We start from the raw sequence: 13,730 nt of genomic DNA on the forward strand, positions 1-13,730 counted from the left end.
TCTTTTTTTTTTTTTTTTTTTTGGTTTTTGGCCAGGGCTGGGTTTGAACCTGCCACCTCTGGCATATGGGACCGGCGCCCTACTCCTTGAGCCACAGGCGCCGCCTTGGTTTGGGGAATCTTAAAATGGTGGAATCCCCCAAGGGTACTCAGGCTGTGAGGAAAAGGTAATCTTATTTGTTACTGATATTACTGAGAATTATAGGAGCAATTTTATGTGAATTTCAGAAATAATTATTAATATTAAAATACTCATATCCTTTCTTGTAGTAATCCAATTTCTGATAATCTCATAAACAAAAATAACAACAGCTTTTAAAGGTATAGTTTCAAATTCACGTACTGAGGCCTTGACATGGGGACAACTGAACGCGTGCTGCTACCCGCTCACGACATTGGTAACAGCATGGAGTACGCGTTATTACTGGCCTGGCTATCTGGCCAATGCAAATGATGGGACTCACAATATACGCCGAGTGGGGGTATAGATAGATCGCCTATTTTAAAAATTCTGCAAAAGACAAAGAATGAGGTCAGGACACACGTCAGGTGTCCACAGTGTTCTTATTGTGTGTGTGTTGCGGGTGGGGGTGGCTGTCCGGGGGAACAACACTATCTGTATATTGATTATATGATGCGTGCTGCATTCAGACACCTAGACTTCTGGAGAAATGTGTCCACCTTAGGTTTGAAGACTTCAGGTGCTTGGATGTCGTAGGCTCCTATGGGAGCTGTACTCTGTGGGCCTTTATACATTTCCTTCCTTCCTTCCTTCCTTCCTTCCTTCCTTTCTCCCTTCCTCCCTTCCTCCCTTCCTTCTTCCCTCCCTTCCTCCCTTCCTTCCTTTCCTTCCCTCCCTCTCTCCTCCCTCCCTCCCCTCTTTTTTTTTTTTTGCAGTTTTTGGCTGGGGCTGGGTTTGAACCTGTCACCTCTGGCATATGGGGCCGGTGCCCTACTCCTTTGAGCCACAGGCACCGCCCAATATACATGCTCTCACGGAAAAGCCCACGAGGCCTCCCTGCCCCCAAACCCAGCCCTAATTCCTCTTCTGTAGCTAATTCCTACTCATCCTTTAAGATACAACTGGGGTAGGGGGTTACTTCCTCCTTCTCAAGGCCCCTCCAGCCCTGCAGTGGGGAGGACCCTCCTCTGGCTTCTCAGTAGGTGACACGGAACCTTCTCAGAGCTGCCTCCTGATCCTCTCTTGTGAGTTATTCCAGCCCCTGGAATAGCACACGAGATAGGATGTGCAAAGAAAGTTTGCTGACTAAACGAATCCATTTCAGACTTTCTCACAGACATTTTGAGAAATATGTTTGTTTTTTAATTTTTTTTTTTTTTTTTGTGGCCACTAGGAATATGCCACAATTCCTGTCAGCCAAACACCAAACAGGACCAGAGTGGATCTTTGCCAGGGGGAGAGAGCCTGACGCTGAAAACTCCAGCCCTGCCCACCACACACAAGACCCCACATCCCCCCAGCTCTGAATACAATTCACATATTGAACCAAGATTTCTTTTCTCCTTACTGACAGCTAGTGTTTTGATATTCTGGTGAAAATATTTAAAAATTTTATGTTAAAGAATAAAAATACCTCGAGCACTTACTGAGTCACATTAGCCCTGTAGAATGTCATGTTTGTTTAAACACAGGCAGGTCCCAGAGACTGCTTACAGCCCTGTCACTCAGCCTAATGGTCTCATGCTCAGAGTCTGAATGTTACAGAGAGCTCAGTAAATTTGTGTTTACAGAGAGAACGGGTCTTGGAAAAGCTAAGAAAAATCCATTGCTACTTGTATGTGTTTGAGTCCCCAAGATCATGCAACTGTCCTCCCATCCCCTGGTACCTCCTATGTGCCAAGGCAAGGCAGGGGAATGGCTTATAGAGAGCCAATGTGTGCTGGGCACTTTACTTAAACTATCTAATTAAATCCTGTAAAAGAAAGAAAGAAAGAAAAAAAGAAAGAAGCCCAATATTTTTTTAAATGAGGAAATTGAGTCTCAGAAAGTTTAAGTAATTTCTCTGTGCTGCTCAATTTATAAGTGCTAATTGCTGAAATCCAGAATCAGACTGTTCTCCCTCCTTCTGGCCTTAGATAACATTAGAGAAATTTTCTAGAGGGCAATATTGCCAAGGTCAAATGGAGGCTCCATGGAACATGGGTAAGCTGTGATCTGCTCGAGTGAGATGGATGGTCACCAGACCCCACTGATGTAGGCCACCATAGTCATAGACCTCATGCCCTGGGCTCCTATCCCACGTCCCAAGGCTGAGGAGGTGCAGGGAGGCTGCCAACCTCTGCCAGATGTTTGAACTGGGGAAGGATGGATTTGGAAGTTCAGGTCGCCTTTCTGGAGTGGCTGCTCTAGGCCATGTGCACAGAATGAGAGAGTAGCAGTCTCTGGGGCTGGCCTAGGATAGGACAGCAGAGGCCAAAGGGCCCCAGAAAGACACAGAAAGTACCTGCTTTTTGACTTTATAGTTCTGGGTTCCAGGTCCTCACAAGGCCTGGCAATCTTTTGCATCAGGTTCTTTGAGATGCAATCATTGCTCAGTATCCCTGAGGATTGGTTTCAGGACCCATACAAATATGAAAATCCACAGGTGCTCAAGTCTCTTATAGAAAATGGCGTATTTATTTGCGTAAAACATTTCTAGATTACTTACAATGTCTAATACAGTGGAAATGCTTTATGAATAGTTATAGTGTATTTTTTTGTATTTATATTACCTTTTATTATATTATCAAATCTGTAGATATGGAGAGTCAGCTACACCCCTATATTCTAACAAATTCCCATTTTACTGAATTAAACTGTGTTGGAGCCATGTGTGTTGGCACCACACACAGGAAACAACCAGTACACGGATTAAAAGTATAAGCTTGCAAGAGGGGAGGCTCCCCACAGGTGCAGGAGAGCCTCGAGTAACCTCTGCCGTGGCCTTTTATTGAAACGATGTACAACAGGTGTGGGGGCCCCCCACGTACAAGGACTATATGGTTAAGGATCCCTACGTTCTCTTTCCCCACGGGCTCGACTCCCACCCTGATGCACCACAAATGTTCAAAGTCCAACAGCTGCTTACTAATGAGCTACCGATCTTATCTCATTAGAGCACTAAGTCGCTTGAGGCTTGTCTCCAGGCTGCAAAACGTCTCCAAGCTGGCCAGGAGATGTCCCACCCCCAGAGCCTCCCCCAAGAACCAGTGACCGTTCCCATAACCGTGGTGCTCAGTCTCCTACGAAACTGGTCTGAGTAAGTTTCTGTGATTTGTCACCAAATGAATCTTGATTCTGTGTCATGTTGTATGCTTTGCCCACCTCCCTCAGACTGCACACACCCCCGTCCTTACTGGCTATGGCTTTTCACTGCCTCTCTACTCAGAGCAGCTTCCAGCTGTGGAATCTGAGTCTGAGTCTGGGCCTTCAAGGGCTCCGTGAGTGCTGGTGATCTGTTCAGGGACCAGCATCAACCATGAAGTATTTCCTTCTCCTAAAGGTTCTGGGAAAAAGACTTTGGTTGATCTTGCTCGCATCACCTGCCCACCTCTCGGTTAAGAGAGAGCAAGCAACTTTAATTTATGGTCCCATGAAAGTCATAACAAAAGGGGCATTGAGTCTCAAAAGAGAGATAAGACATTGTTATCTGCTATCAAAAACAGGAAGCTAGGAAATGTGGCGTCTAAAGGTCCAAGTTTCCTAGCAAACAAGTTCAGTTCAATTCTACCACTCCCGGAGGCTTTTGTATGTACTTATGTTCGGTGGCCTTCTTATTGTACCAAGGCAAAGGGGAAGGGGTGCCCTGTTCCTTCACATAGCCTACAGGCTGCTTTTAAAATTAGATTTCCCATCTCCAGATGGGGTCCCTTATACTCATTTAAACCCAGTTCACCTGCAGTAAGCAATGTGTAGGGCAGGGTTTTGAGGTCCCTCTAGGGCCTGCCATAGCCTTCAGGGTGAGCTGGATTCCATGATTTCCACCAAGCCTGAAGCATGACCTTGGTGTGTGTCAAGCTGCTCCTGCTAGTTTGGCATTTCTCAGTTCCTAGCTCAGCGAAAGGTTTCAAGTTCTGAGTCCCTCTCTCTTCCTAGAAACTCCTCCCAAGCGTCCTATCTAAAAAGGCAGGCATTAAATGTGCTTCAGTGGCCCTAAGGATTCTCACGTCAATTCTCTTCCTCAACCATTCCAAATGAGCAGCAATGATAACGTTTTCAGCCAGAAAGACACCTTTGCCCAGACTCAGTGGGGGGGACATCTTTAGCGCTGTCTCCTCAGCCCGCTGCCATCTCCTCAGGGGAGGTGGGATAGGAGTTACGTGGGAAGCTTTAGCCCTTTCTACCTCACCACCCACGAAAGACCCCAAACTTCTTTAAACCAACATTTTGCTTTTCATCCAAAATTTTGGAGTAAGTGAAACTTGAAGGCTTTGACACCTTATTTATTTTAAAATCAAATTTAACTTCTTCCCACACAACCCAGATATTCCTTCACTTTTCCTATTTTGATTTCCTCCTGACATGAGTAATGAATGGTGGAAGTTAGGGCCTGCAGAGAGGTTGTTGCAAACAGCTTCATGTTCTTTGAAATGCTTTTGACCCACAAATTGCCCCCACACCTGCGTCCTGAGCATCTCCGACCTGTCCGGACCTTGGTGGTCTTGTAAGCCTGCTAATTCAGGCACCAGTCTGTCGGCCCACGTACACCAGCACGTCAGAGAGACAGAGGAAAAGCCGAAGTAGAAATGAAGCTAAAGTAAGTGGCATTTGAAGACCTTGAAACAGATTAATTTAGATGTGGTTTGGGAAACAGTGAATTGACTTATTTTTTTCTTGGTAATTTCTTTGTTGGCATTTGAGCTTTTTTTTTAATGGTAGAACAAAATGTTCAAATTCTATTCCTTTAATTTCTTATTTCAAATTGCTCTAGAGAGTAATGAAGGCTCAACTTGGCTCAAATATTTTTCCTTTGTGTAAAGTGGGCACTCGATGAGCGAGAGGATACTCCGGCTACTGGGTACAAGAGAGCTTGCTCAATTTTCTAAGTTACCACCGCAGAGGGGGAAGAGGCAGATATTAAACACTATTTGAAAACAATTAAATAAGTAAAGAGGAGCCCTGGTCCTTGAACTACTGCTAAGAGATATCGTATTACATCTTTACAGTGTTTCCTAGGAAACTGGCTGAGGGTAAAAATGTATTCTTTGTCTTCTGCTCTTTGCGAAATTGTTTGAACCATCATATCTCATAAAAGGTTGCTTCACAGGCAATTTGAACAGCATTAAAAAAAAGCTTAATCTGCAGTTTGCTGCACAAATGAAGGCGATACACCTTTATCAGAGGTTGAATGCTTCAGATTATATTTGCTGGAAATGGATAAGATTGTGCCATTATTTCTGAAGCATCTGTGAAATCAAATCTTGTTGTCTTTTTCCCCCTCCAAATGAAGAGTCTTTCCCCCCAACACACTCAAGTTGCATTAAAAAAAATCCTCTAATTAGTTTTAGGAGATTCTTACCAGCACTTACACAGCAGAACATTAATGAAGAGAGAAATAAAACTTTCTCTCTCTCTCAATCTCCCTCTCTCTGTCCAGCTGTACTCATCCAAGATCTGTTTGCACGAGCTTGGTCTCCAGAGCCGATGTGTTTGTGGGACCCCATTGCTATCTCCCAGGTTCGAATCCTGCGATGTCCACTTTGCTGTACTGGGTCATCTCTAATTGATATCCAATGAGCATTGCGTGTTGAGTTTGTCATTGTGCTTTTGCAAATGTACCTGAGGTTCTTGACCGTGAGCTACAGAGTGGTCCTGGTGAGGATCAAGGGTTCAAGGTATTGGAATTTTTTTTGTCATGTTTTAAACACTTGAAATATCAGCTACTAACTTTATCTCCTACGTTTTAACTTTGGAAAACAGGACGAGCATCTCGGCAGTATCGACGTGGGTGTGCACATATGGAGTATCTGTGGGCTCGGCTGCACGTTGTTAGTGTGCATTGTTGGGAGCGTGTTGCTAAGAGATCAGTCTGACTCCCATCCCTCCTGTCATTAATCGCTTCAGCTCCTCCAGGGCAGGCTGTCTCTTGGTTTCCAATAGGCACTGTTTATCACGGTAAAAATGCGTCCCCTATCCCACCTGACCGACTAAGACAAGATGATTAAAAACAGTGGCTAGGGGGTCACCCGAATCTACACCCCAGCCCCACCAATTACTTGGTGAAAACGGTGAAGTTCTTTCATTTCTTTGTGCTTCAATTGCCTTATCTGTCAAAGGAAATGCAAAGGGTGCCTACCTGATAGGATTTGGGGGAGGATTAAATGCCCTAACACCCCAGAAACACAGCCCAGTGCCTGACACCTGTTGTAACCATTGTGTCATAAATTACACACTTGACCACTGTGGCAATCACCAGCAGTGACTTTTTTTCCGTGGGACATGATCATGTGTGATAACGGTAACTCCATTCAGCAACTCCATTCAGCCGTCAACTACCAGACTCATTGTAGACTATGGATTTACAAAATAAAGATGAAAAAGATATAGTTCCTGCCCTTGATATGCAGAAGGAAACCTTTCCAAACCATTTTGGTAGGTACTAGAAACTTCTGTGCACAGAGCGCTTTGAGAGGGAAGAAAAGAGCCCAGCGAAGGCTTGGTGGAGGCAGGATGCGAAGCCAGGCCTTGGCGTAGCACGCGCAGTAGTTGATTTCTCTGTATACAGAGGGTGCCAAAAAATGTATACACATTTTAGGAAAGGAAAAAACTATATCAAATTTGTAATACTCAAGTCACGATTCACTTCTGCAATTACAAAAGGTCCTCAATGTGACTTGTATTCATCTTTTGTCATCGGTACATATTGAGTATTACAATTTTACTATAGTTATTCCCTTTCTTAAAGTGTGTATAATTTTTTTGGCACCTTCTGTACATATATTCCCTTGTGCAATAAGATTGACATGTTCTCCTGTGTTGAGAATGCGGTCAACGCTGATTTCCTGCAGTAGCCATTCTCCCTTATTGTTTAAAATTAAAAAAAAAAATGCTTTAAATATTTGATTGAAAAATATTGAATATAATCGATGTATATAACGATTTGATTTGAATATAATCAAGGTGTATAATGTGATGATATACGTTGTGTAATGGTTACCATGCTCAAAATAATTAACACACCCGTCACCAGCCATGCTGTACCTTAGATCATGAGAACTTGTCCTTTATTTATTTTTTTGTAGAGACAGAGTCTCACTTTATCTCCCTTGGCAGAGTGCTGTGGCGTCACAGCTCACTGCAACCTCCAATTCCTGGGCTTAGGTGATTCTCCTTCCTCAGCCTCCGAGTAGCTGGGACTACAGGCGCCCACCACAACGCCTGGCTATTTTTTTTGTTGCAGTTTGGTCGGGGCTGGGTTTGAGCCCACCACCCTCAGTATATGGGGCGGGGGCCCTACTGACTGAGCCACAGGTGCCGCCCAGAACTTGTCCATTTTGTAACTGAACATTTATAGCCTTTGACCAGCATTCCCCATTTCCTCCACCCTCTCAGCCTCTGGCAACCAACCATTCTTCGCTCTGCCTCTACGAGTTTAAATATTTTAGGTTCTACATGTAAGTGAGATTACAGAGTTATGTCTGACCTGGTCCACCTAGCTTCATGTCCTCCAGGCTCTTGCCAGTAACAAGATTTCCTCCATTTTATGGCTGCATAATATTCCATTGCATATATGTACCACAATTTCTTTATTTGTCCCTTAATAACCACTTAGGTTATTCCCCCAACTTGGCTATTCTGAATAATGCTGCAATCAATGTGGGGGTGCAGACAGCTTTTCACCAAATTGATTTCACTGCATTTGAATATATGCCTAGAATAAAGATTTTGGGATGGTATGGTAGTTCTGTTTTTAAGTCTTTTGAGGAAGCTCCATTCCTTTTTCCATAATGGCTGTGACAATTTAAAATCCTACCCACAGTGTACGAGGGTTCCCTTCTCTCCACCCTCAGTCACACTTGTAGCTATTTTCTTTTCCATCGTAGCCGTCCCGACTGCTGTGAGGTGACACCCCATTGTGGTTCTGACTTGCATTTCTCTTATGATTCGTGATGTTAGCACCATCACGTGCACTTGTTGCCCATTTGTATGTCTTCTTTGAAAATGGCTTTTCAGGTCCTTTGCCCATTTTTTCATTAGGTTATTTGGGTTTTACTTGTTTCTTTGTTTTTTTGCTATTGAGTTTCGTGAATCTCTTGTGTATTTTAGATATTGACCCCATATCATAGTGGTTCTCAATCTTCCCAATGTCTCCTAATGCCATGACCCTTTAATATAGTTCCTCATTTGTGATGACTCCCAACCATAAAATTATTTTCGTTGCTATTTCATAACTGTAGTTTTGCTACTGTTATGAATTGTCATGTAAATATCTGATATGCAGGATGTATTTTTGTTGTTACAAAGGGGTTGCGACCCACAGGTTGAGAAGCACTGCTTATCAGGTATACGGTTTGCAAATATAGTAGAACCTCTGTAAGTTGACCACCCACAGGACTTAACAAACTACTCATTATACACAGGTGGTCAACATAAGGAACTAGGCCTGCTATGCTGAGATGCACATGTGGTGCACGTCCAGTCTGTGAAAGTTAGGTCAACTTGAGGAGGTGCTTGGTGTAGGGCAGTGGTCAGCTATGGAGGTTCTACTGAATTCTCTCCTATTCCATAGGCCGCCTATGGATTGCTTCCTGTGCTGTGCAAAGTCTATTAGTTGTAGTCCCATGTCCCTATTTCTGCTTTTGTCACCAGAGTGTTTAGTGTCCTATCAGAAGAATCATTATTCATTGAGGAGCTTTTTCCCTGTGTTTTCTTCTAGGAATGTTGTAGTTTCAGACCTTACATTTACGTCTTTAATCTCTCTCCTTTTTAAGAATAATACACACTCCTGAGTGTTAGGAGAGCTGAGGGCCTCGAAGTCCACGTTTCTCCTGTCTCTCTGCTGCTTGCTGTGGCCCTGGGTTGTCTTTCTGCCATGGGATGTGAGCTGGTGCTTACGCAACCAGTAAGGTTAGCCTTTAAAGGTGACAGTGCTGCCTGCAGTCCCAGCTACTCGGGAGGCTGAGGCAAGAGACTCGCCTAAGCCCAGGAGTTGGAGGTTGCTGTGAGCTGTGTGAGCCACGGCACTCTACTGAGGGTGATAAAGTGAGACTCTGTCTCTACGAAAAAAAAAAAGTGACAGGGCACACTCTTGCACCCTCTTCCTCTTTTGCCCTTCTTCCAACTAAGAAATTGGCAAAAATAGAAGAGCTTCCTGAATCTGAAGATGGGAGCCAGACACTGAAGAATAAAGAGAGATAACCCACCAATCTTGGACCATGTGCCTCTGGTCTGTGGCCTGAGAGTGAAATAATTTTTTTTTTTTTTTTAAGACAGAGTCTCATTTTGTTGCTCTCGTTTGAGTGCCATGGTGTCATAGCTCACAGCAACCTCAAACTCTTGGGCTCAAGCAATCCTCTTGCCTCAGACTCCTGAGTAGCTGGAACTACAGGTGCCTGCCACAGTGCCCAGCTATTTTTAGAGATAAGGTGTCACTCTTGCTCAGGCTGGTCTCAAACTCGTGTGCTGAGGTAATCCACCTGCCTCAGCCTCCCAGAGTGCTGAGATTATAGGCGTGAGCCACCCCACCTTGCCTTCTATTCTTTTTTTTTTTTGTAGCCATGTTCTGAGGGAAGTTAAGTTAGCACCTTACTAGAGTATACTCTCATGCAATGAATTAGAAATTGAAACACCTGCTTTTTGTCCCTAGATAATACCACAAATAAGTGGTTTGCATATCTTGATTTATTCTTCTCCAAAAGGAGGGTGTTGAACTAGATCTTTCAGCACCATGAGGCATATAATAATGATCATTAAATATCTGGTACAATGCTTTATAGTTGGAATAAAGGAGAGACTTTCCCTTGAAAGAAATGTCACAAACTCTTGAGACAGGAGGTAGGAATAGGCTTTGGAATGAGTAAGCAGTTCTTCTATCCAGGTCATCAGTAGCTAACAGTGGAAACTCTTTGGGCTCAGGCAGGGCAGCATTGCAGCTGTGCTTGGGGAAAATGGATGTGAGTGTATCAGCTCAAAGAGCACATCAGTGAGGCAGATAGGCAAGCCAAGGTCACCAGGTGTCAGGTGCTAGTGTCCATGAGTATCAGCCCACAGAGGAAGGGCAGGAAGTAAGTTCACACTATGTCCCCTGTGGTGCATGGTGGGCCTCATTCTTGGGGCCTGAAGGTCCTGCCCAGAGATAATAGTGGGGGCCAGGCAGACAGGAGCTCCAGGTGGCAGGCGAGGCAGAACCTGGCAAGGGGGAGCCCAGTTCTCCCCAGACCACCTCTCTAGAAATGGACAAGGGGCCAGCACTACCACGTCTGGAGACTCCTCTGGGTCTCATTGTGGGCACCGTGTGGCGGAGGTGGCCTCACCATGGAGGAGAGCCAGAACTCTCTCAGGACAGGGCTTTTGTTTAACACAGTCAGTATGTCTGCTTTTGTTGATTGATAAAGACTATTTAGGGAAGAGCAAAAAGAGATATTTTTATCATCAGCAGGATGGGACTCAAAAACTTTAATGTGAAGATTTAGAGGGTTGGGATCTCATTTTGTACTCCGTGTTGAACAGAAGGCTGTAGCAGGGCATTCAGCGGTGTTACAAGCCCTGGTGAAGCAATCTCCTCACTTGACTTTACACACTCCTACGAGGCAGGCAGGGCGGGTGTCAGTAAGTCCATTCGACAAATGGGGAGAATGAGCTACCAAGAGTTTGAACAACTGCCCTAAATGGTGACCCAGAAAAGGAGAGCTGGCTCAGGCTAGCACCCAGGCCCACAGACTAGAACCCTGGCCTGCAGATTCACTCCCAATGTGATGTGCTGCCTTCTAAGCTGTTGGGCCCGCAAGAAGGGGAAGCTCCAAGCTGCCAAATTAGGAATGACCTGATAGCCCTTAGGGGTCTTGGTGGGGCTGGTCTTGCAGCAGCACGTCCTCACACCAGCCCCCCACAGCCACACTCTGTCCGTGAGCCCAGATCTGTCTGCTGCTTTGGCCAAGTCATTAGAGAGGATCATTTTGGGTCACTCTTTCCTAAAGACAAAACACTCCCTTTGGTTTCTCGATTAGAAAGCCCAACAGATTGAGTGACAAGGAAAAGTTTTTGATCTTGCTATTATAGTCACCTAATTAAAATGAGATGCAGACGCTCCAACACCTAGTAATTTTCACCTCACTTACTTTGGCTCCAATTACAGCCCTTCCCCACTGACTTACACTGTTTAAATTACAAAGTCAGAAGGAAATATGACTATTTACCTGTTTCTATTCATACATATAAGTCTAACACATTATCTTTTCTCCCCAAGCATGAAATGTGATCACAGGCCTTCTCTTCACCCTGGAGACAGAGGAAAATAAATCTTTGGTTCTTAAATAAAATTAAACACCAGGAAGAATTCAAATCAGCCAATGCTTACGTCAATGTTTAACAGACAGTTTCTTGTCCCCAGGAAAGGAGAAGGGTCTTCAGAACTACTCTAGCATTTGGAATCCATCTTTAGGAATACATAACTTCCTTCCAAAGTTAGCTAAGGACTCTGACCCTTTAGATCAGAGAAAGTTAATTGTTTCCAAAGTTGTTACCTTTATTGAGTAGGTAATTATGCAAATAGCATCGCAAGGCAGTTGGAATTACATATATGTTTTATACCAGAGCTACCATAGTTGATAGCCACCACTCTTTCTTATGAACTAAAAAAATATTTCTGTACTAACAAAAGGCTTTGTGGACCGGGAACAGAGCTTCAAGTGTCTTCAAACAAGGAAAACAACAAACAAAAAGCCCAGGAACAACCAAACACAGAGAACAGTGGGGTTCTCAGGAAAGCATTTGCTTTCTTCTCTCTCTGAGTGGGATCTGTTTGAGGTCCTCTGCCAAGGGGTGAGTAGAAGACGTTGGCTTCTTCAGAGTGCCAGGTGAGCTCCGCCCAGTGACTGGCCCGGCCACGCTGCCCCCAGGGCAGGAGGGAGGCTGGGTGCCCCCTCCGGAGAAAATGGCACGTCCCCCCCGCCCACCACATGTGCTCCCAGCTCATTAACTCCAGGAGGGTGATCCTGGAGGAGGAGGACAGGTCCCTAGGTAGGGGTGATCTAGGTCTGTCTCCTGCCAGAAGAATTTTCTAGGTACTCAACTAAATCATTCCACCAGTGCCATCGGGGTGAAGATTGCTCAGTTGGTACTCACAGTGCCAACGTGGCCTTGGGCCGACATGAAAAGGTAACAGTGGGATTTCCTCACGCTCTCTTCCCTTCACACTGACTTTGTGTCTTCTGTGAAGAGAGGGCTAGGCAAATTCTTCCCCCTTGGAGGTATAAGGTGTTTCTTTTTTTGTGGTTTTTGGCCCGGGGCTGGGTTTGAACCCACCAGCTCCAGCATATGGGCCTGCGCCCTACTCCTTTGAGCCACAGGCGCTGCCTGAGGTATAGGGTATTTCTTCCTCTCTGCTCCCCATTCCTCCTAGGTTCTTGTCAGCTTCTTACGTTTCTTTTGTAATCTCTGTGACTCTGGGAGGAAGAAGCAGCTGCAAAAGCTGAGGCTTTTGTCCTTTCCCCCACTGAGGCAGCCTGTGTCATGGCCCTGAAGTGGCAGGGCGCTCCTTGAGAGCGAAGGTCACTGAATTTGGCTTTCGCTTCATCTTTCCCTGCTTTGTTGACAGCTCCTAATAACACCACTAGCAGCAGGGCTCGGCAGACGCAGGAAGGAAGAGATGTGCTCTTTAATGATGGAAAAATATTAGAGCACAATGAGCTGCAAATAGAACGAGTGCACCTCGCCTTTATTTTGGGGACTTTATTGTTGTAAGGATCTCTCCTGGGAAATGCTGTAGGAGGCTCTTCCCCTCCAGTGAAGCAGAGTAATTGTGCAACTTGAGGTGTCCCCAAGAGAGCTAAGGGAGTGATGTCAACACACAGGTTTTTGAAACAAGACTACATTGTTATGCTGACCAGGGCTCAATGGATCCCTTCTCTTCCAACTTTGATTTCTGTAAAAAGGGGATAATTATTATACAGATGCCTACCTCTCTGGGCTGTTAGGAGGATCCAGCAACATAACTGGCAAGGTAATTCCTGCCAATTACGAAAGGCAACCAACACAAAAACGATGCTGTTATTACTGACAGTCGGCAGCCCTGCCCCTCTCTGCGGGGTACCATTTCACTTTTCATTTTTAATTAAATAAACTTTAGCTGTATTATTGAAATCCACACTTTGGCATTGACACGGAACTAGATGTGCAAAGCGTTCAGTATTCACGCCAGAGAACTGATACAGAGTTTGGCGAGAACCGCCTACTTTTCCACCACCCATCACAGGGCAAGGGCAGTTGTCAAGATACACCAAGAGAAATTGAGGGATTGACTCTCTCATGGGTTTTTCATTGTCTCTCTCATCCTAGGAACCCCCTGGGAATGCTGCTTGAGTTTCTCTTGTGTTGGTGTTCTGGCATTTGATGTTTTGTCCAATGTCACCCACATTGGTTTCTTTTTCTTTTTGCTGAAAACCATTCATGAAAAATGCCTCTGATTTCACGGTTACCTACTTTTCCCCTTCATTTGCTTCCCCTTATTTGGAGCATTATTGCAGCCCTTTAGCAGAACTGATGACTTGCTCTGGAAATGATGTTAATGATTC

The sequence above is a fragment of the Nycticebus coucang genome, chromosome 17 (genome assembly GCF_027406575.1).
Source record: "Nycticebus coucang isolate mNycCou1 chromosome 17, mNycCou1.pri, whole genome shotgun sequence".
NCBI classification, from domain to species: Eukaryota; Metazoa; Chordata; class Mammalia; order Primates; family Lorisidae; genus Nycticebus; species Nycticebus coucang.